This window comes from Natator depressus, chromosome 4, assembly GCF_965152275.1.
Source record: "Natator depressus isolate rNatDep1 chromosome 4, rNatDep2.hap1, whole genome shotgun sequence".
Taxonomy (NCBI): Eukaryota; Metazoa; Chordata; order Testudines; family Cheloniidae; genus Natator; species Natator depressus.
Genome location: NC_134237.1, coordinates 19,218,840 through 19,237,925, shown reverse-complemented (window position 1 = coordinate 19,237,925; position 19,086 = coordinate 19,218,840). Strand labels below are relative to the sequence as shown.

At 41.7% G+C, this 19,086-nt stretch overlaps 1 protein-coding gene across 7 annotated transcripts in view; it reads right to left on the bottom strand.

Annotated features, from left to right (window-relative positions):
- ARHGAP24 (Rho GTPase activating protein 24) overlaps positions 1 to 19,086 on the bottom strand; it is a 316,434-nt gene that overhangs the window by 83,595 nt on the left and 213,753 nt on the right. The window contains exon 1 of one of the 7 annotated variants that reach the window (XM_074950530.1): positions 8,508 to 8,642. The exons of the other annotated variants lie outside the window; for them this stretch is intronic. The gene's annotated coding sequence lies outside the window, so the exon portion shown is untranslated. Of the gene's footprint in view, positions 1 to 8,507; positions 8,643 to 19,086 lie in introns of those variants that run through there. 7 annotated transcript variants of the gene reach the window in all.

Here is a 19,086-nt window from a genome sequence, read left to right as displayed (position 1 = left end):
TTCCTAGTTTTCCCTTTCTCCACCAACTAATTATATTCTACAGAGTGAGCCTCCTGACACTGCAGTCTCTAAATAAATTCTAATATGATTAAGTATGTTTAGAGGAAGGAAGAAGTCTCTAATCATCTAGTGAACTGAGCACGTCTGGCATCCAGAAGATCTAGATTTCTGACTCTGCCACTTACTTACTGTGTGACCGTAGAGAAGTAATTTCATCCCTCTCTGCCTCAATTACTCCTTCAGTAAAATGGAGATAATAGTCCTGCATCCTCCTTTATCAAGTACTTCAGGATTTATGGATTAAAAACCCGGCTGTTTAAGGGCAAACAATATTATTGAAAAAGCAGCCTCCTGGCTGGAGATGGGAAAAGTAGCAGGATTTGGGAGGAGAGGTTAATTCAAATCTACAGTGAAAATATAACGTCAATAATCCGATTCAGACTAAGTGAATTACTACATTAAACTCAATTTGACCATGCAGACCTAATTGTCACCGTGACACTGGAAGGTATTAAGTAACTCTCATGAATTGAATCACGTAAAAAAAATTTAAGAAGCTACAAACAGCTTCTCTCACTTAGTGCTCCTAATTAAATTTCAGCCTCTTTTCTAAAATCAGCCTTTGATCAGCTAAGTCAGTAGTCAAACTTTGAGGTCTATTTTTCTCTCAGTATTTATGTGCCACTCAAATTAATACTAGGCTAACCTTGGGAGACAGGAGATATAAATTTCCATTGGCTATGTTGAATCTGAGCCCACATATTAGGATACAGACGTGTACATGCCGGTAGAAAAATTATCATGCTGAGAAAGGAAGTGTGTCAGCAGTTCAGCAACACTCATTGCGGTAGTTGTAAATTAACAGTAACACATTTACATAGGTCCAAATTCATCCCTTATGATGTTCCATTGAAGTCAGTGGGTGAATCTGAAAGGTACTATGGGATACAAAGATTTTAGTGCCTGGAGAAGATGGTGACTGATGCCCTAAAAATATCTCAAGTGACAGATAAGGATTAAGTAGAAGCCAGAATAGCTAGCATGTTTTACTGCATTGTGAGCTTGGTCTTGCTTTCTCCCCAGCTCTTCTTGCAAAGCTGTGAGACGAGTACAGAGGAGAGAAACAAAAATAATAAAAGATTTAGAAAAACTGACCTATGAGGAAAGGTTAAACAAATTGGGCACGTTTAGTCGTGAGAAAAGAAGACTAAGCGAGGACTTGATAATAGTCTTCAAATATGTTAAGGGCAACTACAAATAGCATGGTTAATGATTGTTCTCCATGTCCACTGAAGGTTGGACAAGTCGTAATGGGCTTAATTTGCAGCAAAGGAGATTTAGGTTAGATATTAGGAAAAACTTTCTAACTCTAAAGGCACTTAAGCTCAGGAACAGGCTTCCACGGGAGGCTGTGGAATCCCCATCATTGGAGGCTTTTAAGAACAGGATGGACAAACACCCGTCATGGCTGGTCTAGGTTTACTTGGTCCTGCCAAGTGCAGGGCTGAGCCCCAGAACCTCTAGGCTTGGCAGTTCATAGCCTCGGCACCTCTGGTCCTGCCACGTCATTTATGAAAGTAAAAAAAATAGCCCCATCGCCTAATTGCTTAAGCCCTGACACCTCTTTCATTACAAATTAAGCATTGATCCTGCCTCAGCGCAGGGGGCTGGACTTGATGCATGGGTGGCCGGTGACCCCCTGCTGGGGAAGGCTAGCTCCCGGTCCCTCCCCTTGTGCCTGAGGCCACTCCCTCTCCTGCAGGAGCCCAGAACACCCCAGCCCAGCACCAGGCAGCGCCCCCAGCCCCGGTGTGCCAGGCAGCACGGCCACAGCACCCCCAGCCCCAGAGCGCTGGGCAGTGTGCTCTGAGCATAGGGCAGGCAGCGCGGCCCCAGCCCCAACCACCCCAAGTCCCTGTGGGAGGCAGGCCAGCCAGCCCTAGCCTGAGCCAGCCTGGGCCAGGGCAGAGTGCCAGGAATTGCAGGAGGGAACCTGGGGGCAGAGTGTGGGGGGGAGGGGGGCCCACACCAGCACAGCCTCCCACAGCCAACAGTACCCACTGACCATGACTTGATGGCTTCTTTCCAGGCCTATATTTCTATGATTCTATAAACACAAAGCACAACATCAATGGAGCTGCAGAATGGATCAATTTGGGTCTAGGATTTTAAGCTAATTTTGTGGGGGGGGGGGGGCGGGGGAGTTAACTCAGTCCTGACTCTATGAAGCCCAAGCATTGCATAATTGTTGTACAAACAGAGAGTTGCAAACACACCAATTAAATGTTTCACTTCAAAAAGGAGATGCAATTAAAACAAATAAAATTTTATCCTAGGCCAAATTGTAAATTTTGACAAAAATCTAAGTTATTATTGTGAAACATGCATGAAGCAAAAATTGAAACTTTTAGATATCTGTGTTCATGTTGATCAAATACCTAAGATATGAATCCCTTCTGAACAAAACTATTAATGAAAATATTTCATCCTTGTGGGGACTAGATAAAATAAGTGATATGAGAAGTTACATGAATCCATGACTAAAACAAGAGGACCTGATTCTCTACTCACATATACCACAGTACATCAGTTGCAAGGCCATTGATGTAAACCATGTTATACTTGTATAAATAAATGAATCGAGAATGAGGATCTAGGTGTGAGATCAATGAGAAAATGCTAAAATTGGGTAATGTAATTGTCAAAGCCATCATCACCAGAAACGTTCAAAAATGAAGAAGTCATTTAGGGAAAAATCCTGCTCCTCTTACATGCATGAGATTCTTGAAGTCATAATCCCCCTCATGCAAAATTATGCCCTTAGAGAATTATCAAAACCGCCAGTGTTGCCCTACTGTAGTGGGATGGACTACACAGAGCTGTAAATGAAGAGCTTTCCAGCTCTATCATGGATGACATTTACTTATTTGATATTCTACAAGCACATAATAAAGGTGAACTCTCAAGGGTACACATTTTCTGCTTTCCAGTAGTCAGGCACCCAAGTGACCCTGCATAAGAATGTTCCTTTGGGCCTGTGAAATTAATTTGCAGCCTGGCATCTAAACAGGTCTGCAATTTAGAAGAACAGTAAGGTCAGTGCTCTCATCTGAGCCATGTGCTTGGAAAGTCCCTACCTCAGCAGAGCCTGGTGGCCTCAGCTTAATAATTTTTCAGGAGAATTCTCCTTATTTGTTTGAAGCCCTCTGGTTTCAGCAAAGGGCTGACTCAGCTTATAATGCAGAGTAAACTCTAGCCTTCTGTTTAAGGAATGCTAGATTATAGTAAAATGAAGCAGAGCTGTTCGGGTCCCTTTAAATTCAAAATAGTAAACAAGGATTTCATTTAGACACACACTGATAGTTTGTGAACATACTATATAACTTGCCCTATCTACTAAACTGCAACAGTTAAATTGCTGAATGCCATTCAAAAGGTTGATTCACATATGTAGATAAGAACGTAAGGAAACATTTAATGCTTAGCAATGTGAATTAATCTGCTGGCAAGTAAGCCTATTCAAGCACTCATTTCACCTGCCAATTACTTCTTCATTTTCTCCCTGTTTTTCCTATTTACCCCAAATAACTTTTCTCATTTTGAAATAGATCACTTTCATCTTTATTCCTATTTTTCCTGTATTCATTATCAGTGGCTTTTTCTCTGAGAGAGAGAGAGTGAGTGCGTGTGTGTGTGTGTGTGTACAGACACAATGATAAACAGTTATATAGATATATATAGATGCTCATCCCAAACTCTGGCACACTGACAACTTAATTTCAATTTCATTAATACTCTTCCCAGGATAAAATAAACACAGACCAGCACATAAAATAACTCCCACAGCTCACAAACCTCTTCAACCCTCAACTCATCCTTCTCCAGATGCCTAGTTGAAAAGAGACAGCATGACCTAAAGATCTACACATTTAGGCCATGGTACACCAGGTGGGGAGAGAGAGATCCAAAGCAGAGAATGCGCCACAAACAGCCCGAATCATATCAAGGAGGCTCCACATTTGAGTGCGTCCCCTGAACTGCAATGCAACAGAATGGTGCAGGGAAAAAAGCAGTGTTTTGAGCAACCACTGCCCAAACAACAGATAGCTTTATAGGTTAACACCAATACCCTGAATTCCTGCCAGAAACTTTTAAGTTGCCACTACAGATTCCAGAGTATTCTTGTTGTGTTCCCCATGTGAAAGTCCACTTAATAAGCAGGTCATGGTATTTTGCACTAGTTTCAGTTATGAACGGTCTCAAGGGGTAGCTTCATGCAGAGCACATTAGGGGAATCCAATCCCAAGGTGACAAAGGACCAGGTAAATGTGCCAAGTTCTGCTTTGGAGGGAAAAGTGACTGGCTTCTTCTCACCAGAGACAGATGAAATTAAAAAAAATGCTCTTGTCCATAGCTGCTACCTCGACACCAGGTTTTAGCATGACATCTGTGCATCTCCAGTAAAAATGGACATCACTCTCCCTCAACCAGGGGCAGCACTGTAAGTTCTGCTTAGCTCACCATCTGTTTTCCCTGAGCCCATGAGATCTGTCTCCATCTTGTCTGAACTGAGCCTGACGCAGCTAGTCCTCACCCAAACCCCAGGCTCATATAGACACTGGGTCAAACAATTCATTACATGATCCTGGTTGGTTGTGAGAGACAGCTGTGACATCAGCATATTGCAGACATTGCAGCCTATGTCCTCTCACTAACCTCAGCTGCCTCAGAAGAACCCCGAACAAGAAGCATGACAAAACAGATCTTTGTGGTACTGTACCACACTGTAGAGAACCTTCTCTAACTCCCCTTTAGATTATCTCAGAGAAAGGACTGGAGCCACTCAAGACTGACTTCACTACCTCTGCTAGGGTCTGCAGACAAAACTTCCGTGTCCATCATATCAGGAGTGCTCACTGATCTAAAACATCACTCAATCCTCATCCAGGGACTACATTTGGAACAGTATCTTCACAACCATAGGGACTAGCAATTATTTTTAGAATGAAAAGCTAAATACTGACAAAACCTAGAAGGCCCACAGAGACGTGCAAGAATGGTGTATGCCAGGCTGGATTAAGGCACAGGACTTTAGATCAGTGCCTATGATTCCAGCTCTGAGTCATGGGACCACATCATAAATTTACTTTCTGTTTGCTTTTAAATGAAAAAGTAAGTTTCTAGCCCTGGTGGCTGCAAAGAACAGCTTGAAACTGTAGACCAAGCAGTCTGCAGAGAGCCTGAAACAATTGCTCAGAAGAGTGAACTGCCCTTTACAGCTCAATGGGGTGTTAATGCCAAGACACACTGCTCTGGGAGCCTCTTCCAAAACCATTCCAGCAGAGAATTATTTATGTTTCAGGAGGAGAAAAGTAGAGAAGGTCCAGCCCACCTCAACTTCCTGGTTTCTGTGGTGGTGACTGGGAGACCCCTCTCATGATCACCCCTGCCTCTCTGGGGAGTAAAAGGGTATTGGTTATGGTACCTCTCCCTCCCTCTCTTGATGCCACTTGGAGGGGCGAGAGAAGATGTTCCAATGCTGCTGTCCTTGCCTTTCTAGGAGATAAAGGGGTTCCCCGACACCCCACCACCACCACCACAACCATAAAGTGGTTTGCCAAGGGCCCCAACATGCCCTAATCCAACCCTGAATGGACCACTGAATTGGCTCAATTTGACTCCTCTTCCTGTCAAATCTATATCCACTGTTCACAGAGAGACTGTGATTATACCCCTGCTGGGAACAGGGAAAGAAAATAGGGTATTTGAACTCAGTACAACACAGGATGTGCTAATAAGCAGCACTGCCTGTAACAACAAAACTGAGCACACAACTGACCTCTCTAAAAACTGGGGGCTACGTAAGTTTCTGATCTGATGCCCACTAATGAACTTTTATTGTGTGTGCTTCATGGTTTCTTACAAGACATGTATTCCCAAAAAGAATCAAAGGGGGAAAAAGGCAGACAGGACTATCAGCAGCCAACCAGATCTCCTTGAACCAATGCAAACAATAGCACTGACCTTGGAAGCAGTCAAAGCAAAGTTGCACCTTATCTAGTTCCCAGGACAGGTATCTGATTAATGAGAAGGACACTTAACATTTCAGGATAGAAATATCTTTACTACCTACAGAAATATCTTGACTGCACACTTTACTTTATAAAAGGAGGTAAATGACTCAGATTCCAGATGGGGCAATTGTTCAGTCACACTGATGTGATGCTATCATTGGCAACGTGTCAGTCTCCATTCCAGTTCAATAGTCTATATAAATTATTTATTAAAGCTTTTTGTTTAAAACTGGAAAATGGACCTGTCACATGTTGGACAATACTCAGGTGGGAGGCAATGGCTGAGATGACACAGCCTGAGGCTCAGAGAGGCAGGTTCTTCTTCCGTACACTTTTCATGAACCTCTAAAGTTATAACACAATATTATACAGTGTTTATAAAGGAATGGGGATGATAGCTAGAGGTGGAAGGTGGGGAGACCCATATTAGCAGCAGCCTAGCAATATGGAAATTTCATTGGAGAAAAATTACACTCATGCAAAAATTATGAGTCAGATTGAACAGACTTTTTCCCCTCTCATCAACCCAAGTCACATATATAGGACCAGATAAGAAACGGAATAACTATGTGGTAAGACTCACTGCACATGCAACACAAGCGATATACAGTTGATTCAGTAAATGTTTCTTCAGGAGAACAAGAAAAGTCAAATCAGTTATAACTGTCTCCCTGGTAAGATGCTAGTCTGTGGAATGAAATATACATACAAGCTAAAATGTTAGTTGGTTGTTTTTAAAGAAAGATATTCCAAATATATTGGATGCCCTTATATCTACAGTCCTATGTACACAGTGAGCCTGCTTCTGAAACCCACTTATATCATTGTAAAACAGAAGAGAATTCCAGTGAAGACAATGGAGTTACACCAGCTAACCAAGATTGTGTCTATTAAGCACAGCCAGTACTGGGGCAGTGAGAAGCCAGAATGCAATTGTCTCCAGACTCTGCTCATGGAATGCAAAGGAGAGGAGAGACTTAAGTCCCCTCTGGCTTACTTCCATCAGGGAAAACTATCATTCCAAAGCCCTGAATAGATCCGTCAGGCCCCTATTTAAAAAAGTCATCAGTCACTCAAATATTTACTTCTTTCTCTCCCAGACTTCCTCCATCCCCATCACTAACTCCTTGGGAGAAAATGTTGGGATGACGGGGAAGGGCTGAGTATGCCTGAGCCTCAGTTTGAATTTGTTATTTAATGCTCTGATCAGGGGCCTGTGCAGAACAGTCAGGGTAGTGGACCAAATCTGAGCTTTTTAGATACAGCCAGGAAATTATTTTTGCCAGAAAGGCAAACAACAGTTTTCTTTTCCAGCCATAGCATTGTAGGCTGTGTAGCAACAATCAGGATCCATTACTTTACTACATCATCATTATGCCATTACACTGGGAAGAATATAAAACCATGTCGCATTTCCATTACCCCAAATTCCTCATATCTCTGTTTTTGACTTTTTAAATAAAACTATCCTTCTGAATTTAGTTACTGAGACTATACTTACATGCTGGGAGAATCTCTGATACAGAATATAGCATATCATTGAATTCATTAAGCAAAACAACAGCAAAAGAGAATCATTTCCTTAAATCATTTTGGAGTGGAAGAGGGAGAAATCCATAAAGCTCACAGACAGGCTCTGGGAAGTGGTATTTGATTTGCACTTTAGCGAAAGCCAGCCTGGAAGCTATATTGCTAATATTACCAAAAATATACAACATTTAGTTAATAAACATTACACACGATAATAAATTAGTGAACCAATAGATAGTTAAACAGAAGACTTACTACAGACTTGCTGATGGCATTTTGGTTCATCTACCAACAATACATACTCTCCTGTCCACCCAGCAGATCTCTAAGGCATATTCAATCATTTAACACAGTACTCTCCCACTGACATGAATGGAAGTTCTATGTACAAATGGAAGATCTATGCACAACACAAGTTCAAAAAGTACAGAAGAGATTTACAACATGAAATGGATATGAGACTTTTGCCCACTAATTTATGAGTACTTGACACAGTGGGTTTTTGACATTGAAAGCTTTATATTTTCAAAGATTTAAACAACCTGTTCAGTGAAACCTGTTTAATCAACCAGCTCTTTAAATACTTTAGCATTTGTGATCTCTTACAAGGCTACAATTCTGCTTCCAGTTACAATACTGTAAAACTAGAAGAACTCCATGGATAATCAATGGAGTTAATCCAGATATACATAGATGTAGCTAAGCAAAATTCTGTCCAATGGAATCATTGCAGATATGTACTGGCATAACATGAGAGCAGAATTTGACATATTGTTTTAAAGAGTTAGATGTTATTATTGTCAAGATGACAATTTAGCCACTTAATGGATCATATATCAGCATTCAGTAAAGGAACTGTTCTAAATCCTTAAATATAAAGTATTTTAAAAGCACATTCCTTACCCAGAGGAAAATTTTCCAACAGCAGAATCTCTTTTGTTTGGAGTTAAACAAAAAAATAAAATCTGCCTCTGGTTAAAAAACAAACTGAAATCCAAAGGATTATATTCTCCTCACACTTACACTAGTGTAATTCCACTCAAATTAATGAATTATAAAGATGTACAACTGAGAAGAGAATGAGAAGAGAATCAGGTTCAGAGGCTCTGTATTTTGCCCCCAGCCTGCTAAATATTTGCTATTTTTAGAAGTGAAGCTTGAAGTTTTTCAGCTTTGTTATCTGCTGGGAACTTCATTAAAGCCTTAGGATCCAGCTTCAACAGGAAGGCTGAAGCTATTGAAACAACAATCCAGCTAGCCACTGTCTCTACACCCACTGTCTCTTCCCCTAATCAGGATGAGCAGCCAATCACGCACACAAAGAACAGAAGTGAAATGCCCGTTATCAGGAGTCTTCATAACTTCATAAAAAAGGAACAAAGCCTCAAGTATCAGCTGCACAGAGATAAGCATCTCACTTTTTCAGCATTACGAATAAATGGTAGGGATTAGATGCTATTGTTCACTGAAGGACACACTTGAGGACTGTCTGACTGCAGTCTCCGTACAGTGGCTTCGTAGGCATCTCTTTACTCTTAGCCAAACAGATTATGATCTTTACTCCCTGAAAAGAACAAACAGAACTGAATTGCTATAGGACTGAGTGCTACAGGAATTGCTATAGGACTGCAATAGGAAAAACAGGAGAGTTAGAGGTGAGAAGAGGAAGCAACCACAAACACGTTATGTCCCAATGCTCACAAGTGAAATGTTACAGCAGCAACCTCAAGACCTGGACCAACAGGTCCAGGAAGACATATATTTAGCTAATAATACAGCTGGGCTGGTGGGGGTTTCATGGAACTTAAGGACTGGCTGGAGACTATCACTGATGGCTCTGAAAGACCCTGCACTGAGGTAGTTGTGAGTCAGAGGAAAGTAGGGGGAAATGAGGGGAAAGGATTTTTTTTCAATGGGTGCTGCAGCTTTATTTAGTACATACAAGGCTCTTGGATCCAAACCCAGCTACTTCCTCATTGAGTGTGGAAGCTCCCCAGAAGACCATAGAAAATGGAGATGTTCCATGGCACAGGGCAAGGAAGCAGAAACCCAAGGGACAACATAGGGGATGCACAGAACCTGTGCAGCATGGAGCTCCGCTCTGTGGGGCCCACTGTGCAGCAACTGCATGCCAGGTTGGGGAGGAGCAGGATGATTAGTTGTTGCACAGAACCTCCAGCCTCTCTCCCTTTCCCCACCTCCACCCAGGGAGGCTACACTGACTACTTCAACCTCCAACCTAGCACCTGCCCTGTGCAGCTGCTCAGGATGGGTGCTGGGTTAGATTTTGCCCCTCAGCAAGTGAATGCCCTGTTTCTTTGCTATCATTCAGCATTCCATCTAGCTTCTAAAATACATTAGTTGATATATATGTAAGGTTATCAACTTACATGAATATCCATCAACTGTAAGAGGTACAACTTTATTATTATGCGCTGTATGGCTCCAAGTCTTGGTAGGAGGAATTTTTTTCCTCTGTAATTTAAAGCAGCTTGGACCAAATTCATCCCAGATTTAACTCCACTGATTTCAACAGGCTTCCACTGAAAACGTGAATTTTAGCTCAATATCTCATCTAGGACATCGGTGTTTTACTGATTACCGTGAACAAAGAGCAGTACATGCTTCCAGAACAATCCTTCCTCTTTAGCATATCCCATGGTGTACACTGCATGAAACTGCATAGAAAACCAGGGCCTGATTCTAAAGTAACCCAGTGTAAATCAGAAGTAATTCCCATGAAGTCAGTGGACTTGCACAATGGTCTCGTATCAGTAGGTCTACACTGCAATGATACTCTTGTATCAGTAGGTCTACATTGCAATTGTACATGTGATTGCTGCTCTAATCTAATGTGTATGATAGCGAGAGACAATCCATGCCTCAAAGAGTTCACAATCTGAATAGACAACACAGACAAACGGCAGGATGGGAAACAAAGGCACAGGTAAGGGACGTGACGTGCCCAAGGTCATACAACAGGGCAGCGACAGATCTGGCAATAGTTTTTAGGTTTCCTGAATCTCAGTTCAGTGTCCTTTCTAGCAGGCCACTTTGCCTCTCCAGCACCAATTGGAAATAATTATCTCCTTCATTACCTTGTGTTGCTGCATAGTGTTGTTATGCAAAGTGGTTGCATGGCAGTGATAGGTGAAGCAAAGTGTTTTGGGATCTTTCTGGATGAAAGGGACTATGCAAGTCATTTTTCAGCAAAATAAATTGCAGTTTTTCTGTTACTGCAATATTAACTTACTGTACTGAATTGGTCTCCATTTACAACTTCCAGACTAAAAATATTTAAAAAGAAGCTGTGATGGATGAATTTTGTCAGATGCATTTTAAGTATTCTTGTATTCAGTGCAGTGTATGTAGTTAGTGTATTTATTTATTTTAAATGCTACATGTCAACATGTTGCCATCACTTCTGGTGGCTTTTTTTTTTTTAAACAAAATATTTTGCCACCAGGTTTGCCGTGACATTAGCGGGGATACTGTTCCTGATGGCTTGTAGTCCATCTTTGTGTGGAATGTTGGCATAGAGGGCTTCTACATCTACAACCTATCTTGAAGGACGACCCAACATTCTCACGGATCTTGGGAGACAGGCCAGTCCTTGCTTACAGACAGCCCCCCAACCTGAAGCAAATACTCACCGGCAACCACACACCACACAACAAAAAGACTAACCCAGGAACCTATCCTTGCAACAAAGCCCGTTGCCAACTGTGTCCACATATCTATTCCGGGGACACCATCATAGGGCCTAATCACATCAGCCACACTATCAGAGGCTCGTTCACCTGCACGTCAACCAATGTGATATATGCCATCACGTGCCAGCAATGCCCTTCTGTCATGTACATTGGTCAAACTGGACAATCTCTACGTAAAAGAATAAATGGACACAAATCAGATGTCAAGAATTATAACATTCAAAAACCAGTCGGAGAACACTTCCATCTCTCTGGTCACTCGATTACAGACCTAAAAGTGGCAATTCTTCAATAAAAAAACTTCAAAAACAGACTCCAATGAGAGACTGCTGAATTGGAATTAATTTGCAAACTGGATACAATTAATTTAGGCTTGAATAGAGACTGGGAGTGGATGGGTCATTACACAAAGTAAAACTATTTCCCCATGTTTATTCCCCCCCACTGTTCCTCAGACGTTCTTGTCAACTGCTGGAAATGGCCCACCTTGATTATCACTACAAAAGGTTCCCCCCCCCACCCCCCGCTCTCCTGCTGTTAATAGCTCATCTTAAGTGATCACTCTCCTTACAGTGTGTATGGTAACACCCATTTTTTCATGTTCTGTGTGTATATAAATCTCCCCACTGAATGCATCCGATGAAGTGAGCTGTAGCTCACGAAAGCTTATGCTCAAATAAATTGGTTAGTCTCTAAGGTGCCACAAGACCTCCTTTTCTTTTTGCGAATACAGACTAACACGGCTGCTACTCTGAAACCTGTCAAAGCTATATAGTTGTGTGAACCCAAAGACAGTGGAACCCAGTGGGATTGTCTATGGTGAAAAGATTAAACCAGGTGGAAGAAGACAGGAAACCACAGTAATCAGTTGTGACTTACTATGGCTCTTGTAAATAAACTATAGTAGCATGCACAAAACCTACTATTACCAAGTCCATCACTTGTAGAGCTCCCTATGATGTTTTCTGAGTTTTCAGCTTAGATGTGAGTTTTGGGATCTTTTGTTTGGACTCAAAAACAATGGGGTTTGTTTATTTCAACTACTGTACAAATAAAACCATTTATGAAATTCAACAGAAATCTCAGGCTTTTGTATTTTCTGGGTTAAAAAAAAAAAAGCTTTCAGGATGTTCCATGGTTCAGAGTTAAAAATTAATTTCCCTCTCATCTCCTACCTGATTCTAATAAATTGAATTTTCCCTGGCCACAAACTATTCACTAAATTAAGATTTTCATATGAGGGGGCCAGATTCTGACCCAACACCACGTGGAATTACTCCCGATTTACAAAGGTGAGCTATTAAAATTAACCCCTGTATAAAGTGATGTTTATATTACCAGAATTAGATCAGATCTGGATCCAAATTTCCCTGAGATTTGGGGGTTTGCTGTGTATCCACCTTTTAGTAGATCATAAAAAAAAATAAAACAAACAAACAAACAAAAAAAAGTAGACATCCATCACTGAGTATTGAGGGTTTGTGTCTATTTACAGCAGCAAAGCATTTAAACTTCCTTTGATTACACCAATGACTTTCCCATCAAAAAAGCTCACTACATAATCTCTCTTCCTGGAAATTTGGAACTGAGCGTTCCCAAATTCTGAACCCTCTATTCTGCTAACAATCAGTGTGTGCCCAAAAGAGGAAGTAGAGTTAGGTCTTAATTTATTAAAATCACAAGCAACTTGCAGCTTTCCCTGCCAATAAAGAAAGAACTCATTGACAGCAGAGATGCTTCACGGAACTCCTAAAGACGTCATAAAAATAGGATATGATAATTCTGTATTCCGTAAAGTATTCTCAGTCATGCTATGGCTGCACACTAATAAAATAACCTGGAGCTGTGATAAAGGCATGACAGTGGATCGGGCAATTTTTCATTATAAAAATTTCAAGAGACCTGTGGGGTTCCAACTATAAGAACAGCACTAATAGCCTCAGATCTGCATGTCAGTACTTGTACATATGTGTTAAAGAGGATGTGCATCTTCGATTAATTCAGCACTCATTGGTTTAAATGCAGTTCCAATGCATCAGTCCATATAAAGCACATGTGAAATATACTGCACAGGCACTTAAAAGTTTGGGGGTGGGGGCACAATTGTCTTTCAGGTTTTAAATTCATTAAGATACCTTTGGTGCTAATTAATGTAACCGCCATATTAAATTCGGCTATATAGGATACAGTGTAAGACTCTAAATTATTCTGTCACATTTGCAAAATCCTCCCTGCTTCCCTACATATTAATGGGCCAAGTATATAATCTCTGCACAGTGATTACAGCTCTTATAAGGCCATGATAAACGTGAGCATGCAGTGGTACTGTTAATCAAGACAGGCAAAATGGAATTACACACTTACCTTACTCTGAAATGTTAAAAACCAAATATATCAATATGTTAAATAAACAATGAGATGGAGTTGTTGAAATCTGGGGGGAATGGTTATGATACGTGCAACCTTCCTCCTCCCAGTCACCGGGCCTGTATCCAGGCCTCGCGGGGCAGGAATGAAAAGTGTTACCATCAGATGGCTGTTCAGCGGCCCGTGTGCCAAACTATTCACTCACCGCTAAAGGGGCCAGGCCAAATTAGCATTTAGGCGTGGGCAGGGCAGCCGCAGAAGCTTCAACTACTACTCCCTGTGCCACACCCCTTGTATAAACAAACAAGCGAGGTCAAGTTTCCCATGCTCTCGCTTTAGCATCTTTCACCAGGATTAAACTCTGTTAATAAAAGAAATCCAAACAGATTCATGCCTGTGACATAGTCCAGGTTGTAGATCAGAACCAACTATGGAGCAAATTGTCTCTTGCGTGCGCTCAGCCACAATGAACTGCGGACATAAATCCACTGGGATCTGGGGGAACTAGCTGTCTTCCCTTCCCCTCCAGGTCACCGTGTGCCATGGTGTGGCTCTGGTTGCATTCTCTTAGCAGGAATGACTGGCAGATCTACAGGCCCTATCCCTCCACCACTCCCTCAGCAGCCTGGTGGAGGTGCTCCATTGCATGAGGGAGTTGTGGACCCCTCCCTAGGCTCCTCACACCCTATTCCCACTATGTACAGGGGAACTGTCCTAACCATATTAATTCTGCTGCACGCACATAAGTTGAGCAGGATTTGCCCCCATGGCTGTAATATGGCTCTGCGTGTGGCCTCAGTACGTGACATATTTCAGTGTACTGAAGCAAAAGTCATGGAGGAAAGAAAAAGAGCATAGCATTTCTTCTGGCTTTCTTTTATATTCTTGAACAGAAATCATCTTCAACCATCCAGTTTTGGCATTTGCAGTCTCTATCAGCCACTTAACTTATAACGCATATATGTTATAGGGAGAGACAAGGGCATCCAGGATGCTGTGCTTGTGCTCCATAGCACAAACGGGGGATTTATTAAATTCGAGTGTGCAGCCAGAAGTGATCCTCAACCAGTGAGGCTATGATTAGAGGCCTGTTTCCAGGGAGAGTACATTACTGACATCTAAAATAGAGACAGAGTCTCTCCTTAGTGCGCTCTCCCCAGCCCGTTCTGGGTAAGTCTACACGGCAATAAAGAAGACCTGCGTCTGGACTGTGTCAGCTGACTTGCACTTTTGGAGCTCGGGCTGCGGAGCTATAAAATTGAGTGTAGACATTCAGGCTTTGTCTGGAGCACAGGCTCTGGGAGCTCCTTGAGGAAGGAGGGCCCCAGATCCTGGGCTCCAGATCCTGGGCTCCAGCCTGAGCCCCCAAACCCGAATGTCTACACTGCAGATGTATAGCCCCGCAGCCCGACCCCCATTAGCCCAAGTCAGCTGATATGGGCCTGCCATAGGCTTTTTATGCAGTGTAGATATAACTCTGAAGCATTCTGCCTGCCACAGAACGATACCATCTGAATACCCCCAGCAACTGCCACGGGTATCTTGGTGCACCTCTGCTCCCACACCTCTTCCAGCAGTGGTGCTCTGGATCTAAAAGCCACAACAGGGCCCCAGACATTAAATTGTAGTACTCCAAACAAATCTAACCTTACAACACAAGCCAGGAAAAAAACCCAAATACATTCTAAAAATTAAAAAGGAAAGTGGTTGGGGTTATTTTTACGGCTGTTGATTAATTGCAGTTAAGTCACGCAATTAACTCAAAAAATTAATTGCGATTAAACAAATTAATCACAATTCATTGCAGTTTTAATTGCACTGTTAAACAAACAGAATACCAATTGAAATTTATTAAATATTTTGGATGTTTTTCTACATTTTCATGTATATTTTGTGTTGTAATTGAAACCAAAGTGTATATTATTTTTATTATAAATACTTGCATTGTAAAAATGATAAACAAAAGAAATAATATTTTTCAATTCACCTCACAAGTACTGTAGTGCAATCTATTTGTCGTCAAAGTGCAATTTACAAATATAGATTATTTTTTGTTACATAACTGCACTCAAAAACAAAACTATGTAAAACTTTAGAGCACATAAGTCCACTCAGTCCTACTTCTTGTTCAGCCAATCGCTAAGACAAACAAGTTTGTTTACATTTACAGGAGATAATGCTGCCTTCTTCTTATTTACAATGTCACCAGAAAGTGAAAACAGGTATTTGCATAGCACTTTTGTAGGTATTTATGTGTCAGATGTGCTAAACATTCGTATGCCCCTTCATGCTTTGGCCACCATTCCAGAGTACATGCTTCCATGCTGATGACGACCATTAAAAAATAGTATGCGTTAATTAAATTTGTGACTGAACTCTTTGTGGGAGAACTGTATGTCCCCTGCTCTATTTTACCCGCATTCTGCCATATATTTCATGTCATAGCAGTCTCAGATGATGACCCAGCACATGTTGTTCATTTTAAGAATAGTTTCACTGCAGATTTGACAAAATGCAAAGAAGGTACCAACGTGAGATTTCTAAAGACAGCTATAGGACTTGACCCAAGGTTTAAGAATCTGAAGTGCCTCCCAAAATCTGAGAGGGACGAGGTGTGGAGCATGCTTTTCAGAAGTCTTAAAAGAGCAACACTCCAATTCGGAAACTACAGAACCCAAACCACCAAAAAAGAAAATCAACCTTCTGCTGGTGGCATCTGACTCAGTGTTAGCCGATGGCCAGGGATGTTTGGTGAGGTGCCAGCTATGCCCATTTATACCATCCGTGACTTTAACCGCTAGGACACACTGTCCCTTCGCGGCGGGCAGCCCGGGCTAGGCTGACGGATGCCCCAAGGTCCTAATCACCCGTGACTTTAACTGCTAGAGCTCAGAGCTCCTTCGCAGCGGGCAGTCAACACTGACTGACAGGTGCCCCAATGGCAGCACTAAGAGCCTCTCCACACCCGTGACTTTAACTGCTAGAGCTCAGAGCTCCTTCGCAGCGGGCAGTCAGGATTGACTGACAGGTGCCCCAAACAACAACTCAACACTAGGCTCTTAGTACTCTCACCTAATGGCCAGGCTTTATAGCCAAAACGGCTGAGGTTCTTTAATTGTGTTGGCTGCTTCACAGTAAACCAGAGAAACAAGTCAGGCTTATGCACAAATGGTTACCAAAATTTATTAAACTAGATTCTAATCATGTGGTTACAAAATTGCTAGTGCCTACTTATTTAAATGTAGAGATGTTACACACACAAACAAATTACAAAACTGAAGCTACAATCCCAAAGAAAGAAAACAAAGTATAGAGCTCTATTTCAAAATATGTGTACACTAAAGATAGGAGATCAGGTGTGGGTGCTTCTTACCCTCCTTGCATCTCTCGATTCCAGCGGTGCCAAGCCAGGATCGGTCACTCAATTTCGCGGAAAGACGAATAAGGGACAAGGCTTAGGGACCCTCTTAGCTGCAGAAGCCTTGGGAGGCTGTCACTTATCTGACCAGCAGATAGATAGTGAAAAGCACTCAAAAATCATGGTGCTGTAGGTCCCCTACTTATACCTCTGTACTCCTTTATTCTCTTTCTCCTTTCTATGCTAAATTGGGGCTGGTCTGTCGGGGTGACGCCAGCTCTCGCAAGAGTAGTTCACACTTGCAGGGGAGAAACAATAAGTTTCGACTACTGGACATTTCTTTTATCAGGGTAAATATTTTCCCACCTAGGATGTTGGTGTGTGTGCATCATGCTGTTTTAGTAGGGGCTAAGAGCCATGTCTGTCACAGCGCCTCTGCCTGCTGTGAGCCCAATTGTTGTATACGTTCCCAGAGGCACATTGTAGCAGCACACCTGTGCTTCTCTCAGCTTCAAAGGCTGTGCTGGAGTGCCCTGGTGTTTTGGCTCCCGTGTGTTTCCAGCAATGCTGGTCTGAGAGGGGGGGGCTGGCTGTCTGGCTACACTCAGATAATGAAAACGACCATGCGTCAGTCTGCACTGCTTTGGATTGTTATCGAGCAGAACCCATCATTAGCATGGACACATGTCCCCTGGAATGGTGGTTGAAGCATGAAGGGACATATGAATCTTTAGCACATCTGGCACATGAATATCTTGTGACGCCGGCTACAACAGTGCCATGAGAATGCCCATTCTCTCTTTCAGGTGACAGTGTAAATCGGAAGCGGGCAGCATTATCTCCTTCAAATGTAAACAAACTTGTTTGTCTGAGCGTTTGGCTGAACAAGAAGTTGGACTGAGTGGACTTGCAGGCTCTAAAATTTTACATTGTTTTATTTTTGAATGCAGTTTTTCTTTTACATAATTCTACATTTGTAAATTCAACTTTCATGATAAAGAGATTGCACTAAACTACTTGTATTAGGTGAATTGAAAAAATACAGTTTCTTTCTTCCTTTTTTACAGTGCAAATAGTTGTAATCAAAAATAAATATAAAGTGAGCACTGTACACTTTGTATTGTGTGTACTTTTTTTTTTTTTTTTTTTTTTTTTAGGAAAAAATTATTGCGCAAGACTCCTTCCAAGTAAAATTCAAACTCATTTTCTTATTGGTTAAACTGTCACCATAGAGCTGGGAGATTATCTATCCTTCCGACCCTCCAGCTGAGCTGTTGGCTTTCTGGTGGCTATTCATACTGTCCAGCATCAAGGGTCACAAACTAAAGATGCAGAAGTTAGAAATCTTTGAGTCTTAATGTTAGTTACAGATTATTTTCATCTCTTTTATGGATTCTACTCAAATCTATCGAACACCTGAAACAAACCAACAAGCAAAAATATAACCATACTGGCTAAGATGAAAATATATTTTTTGAGCAGAGAGAAGAGTTATAAGCATTTGAAAAACTCCTTTGCTATCCCTCTCCTTTAGTCATTTAAACTTCCCATTGCAAATACACTCAGGGTGTATGTTAAAATTAGCCTGCTTCAATTTACAGAACTTTAGCTTTGAGTAGTCATAAGAAAAGAGAAGTTAAAATAATTATTCAAGCAAATAATGTTTTAGCATCTTCCATATTAACATGGCAAAGTCAATGACAATTTTACCTTCAGTATTCTCTAGCCGGAACTTAAACATTTCACAACTTGACATTTCCAGATAAAATTCTCCTGGTTTGTGTGTGTGTTTTCATAGGCATGCAGAGAAAATGTGCCACAGACCTCTCTACTGGCTTCCTTCAAGATCAACTCTGGTTTTGTCAGTGTAAGAAGAGAGACCAGTGACCATACATAATAGCTCCTAAACTCCCCCTTAGCAATGTTTACGTGGCTGGACTTGACAGAAACTGATTGCAGGATAAAAATCACACCCACTAGTCCCCTAATAACAAAAGGCTCAACAATGAGGAGACTAAAATGCTTTAAAGGCAGACTTTGAAGT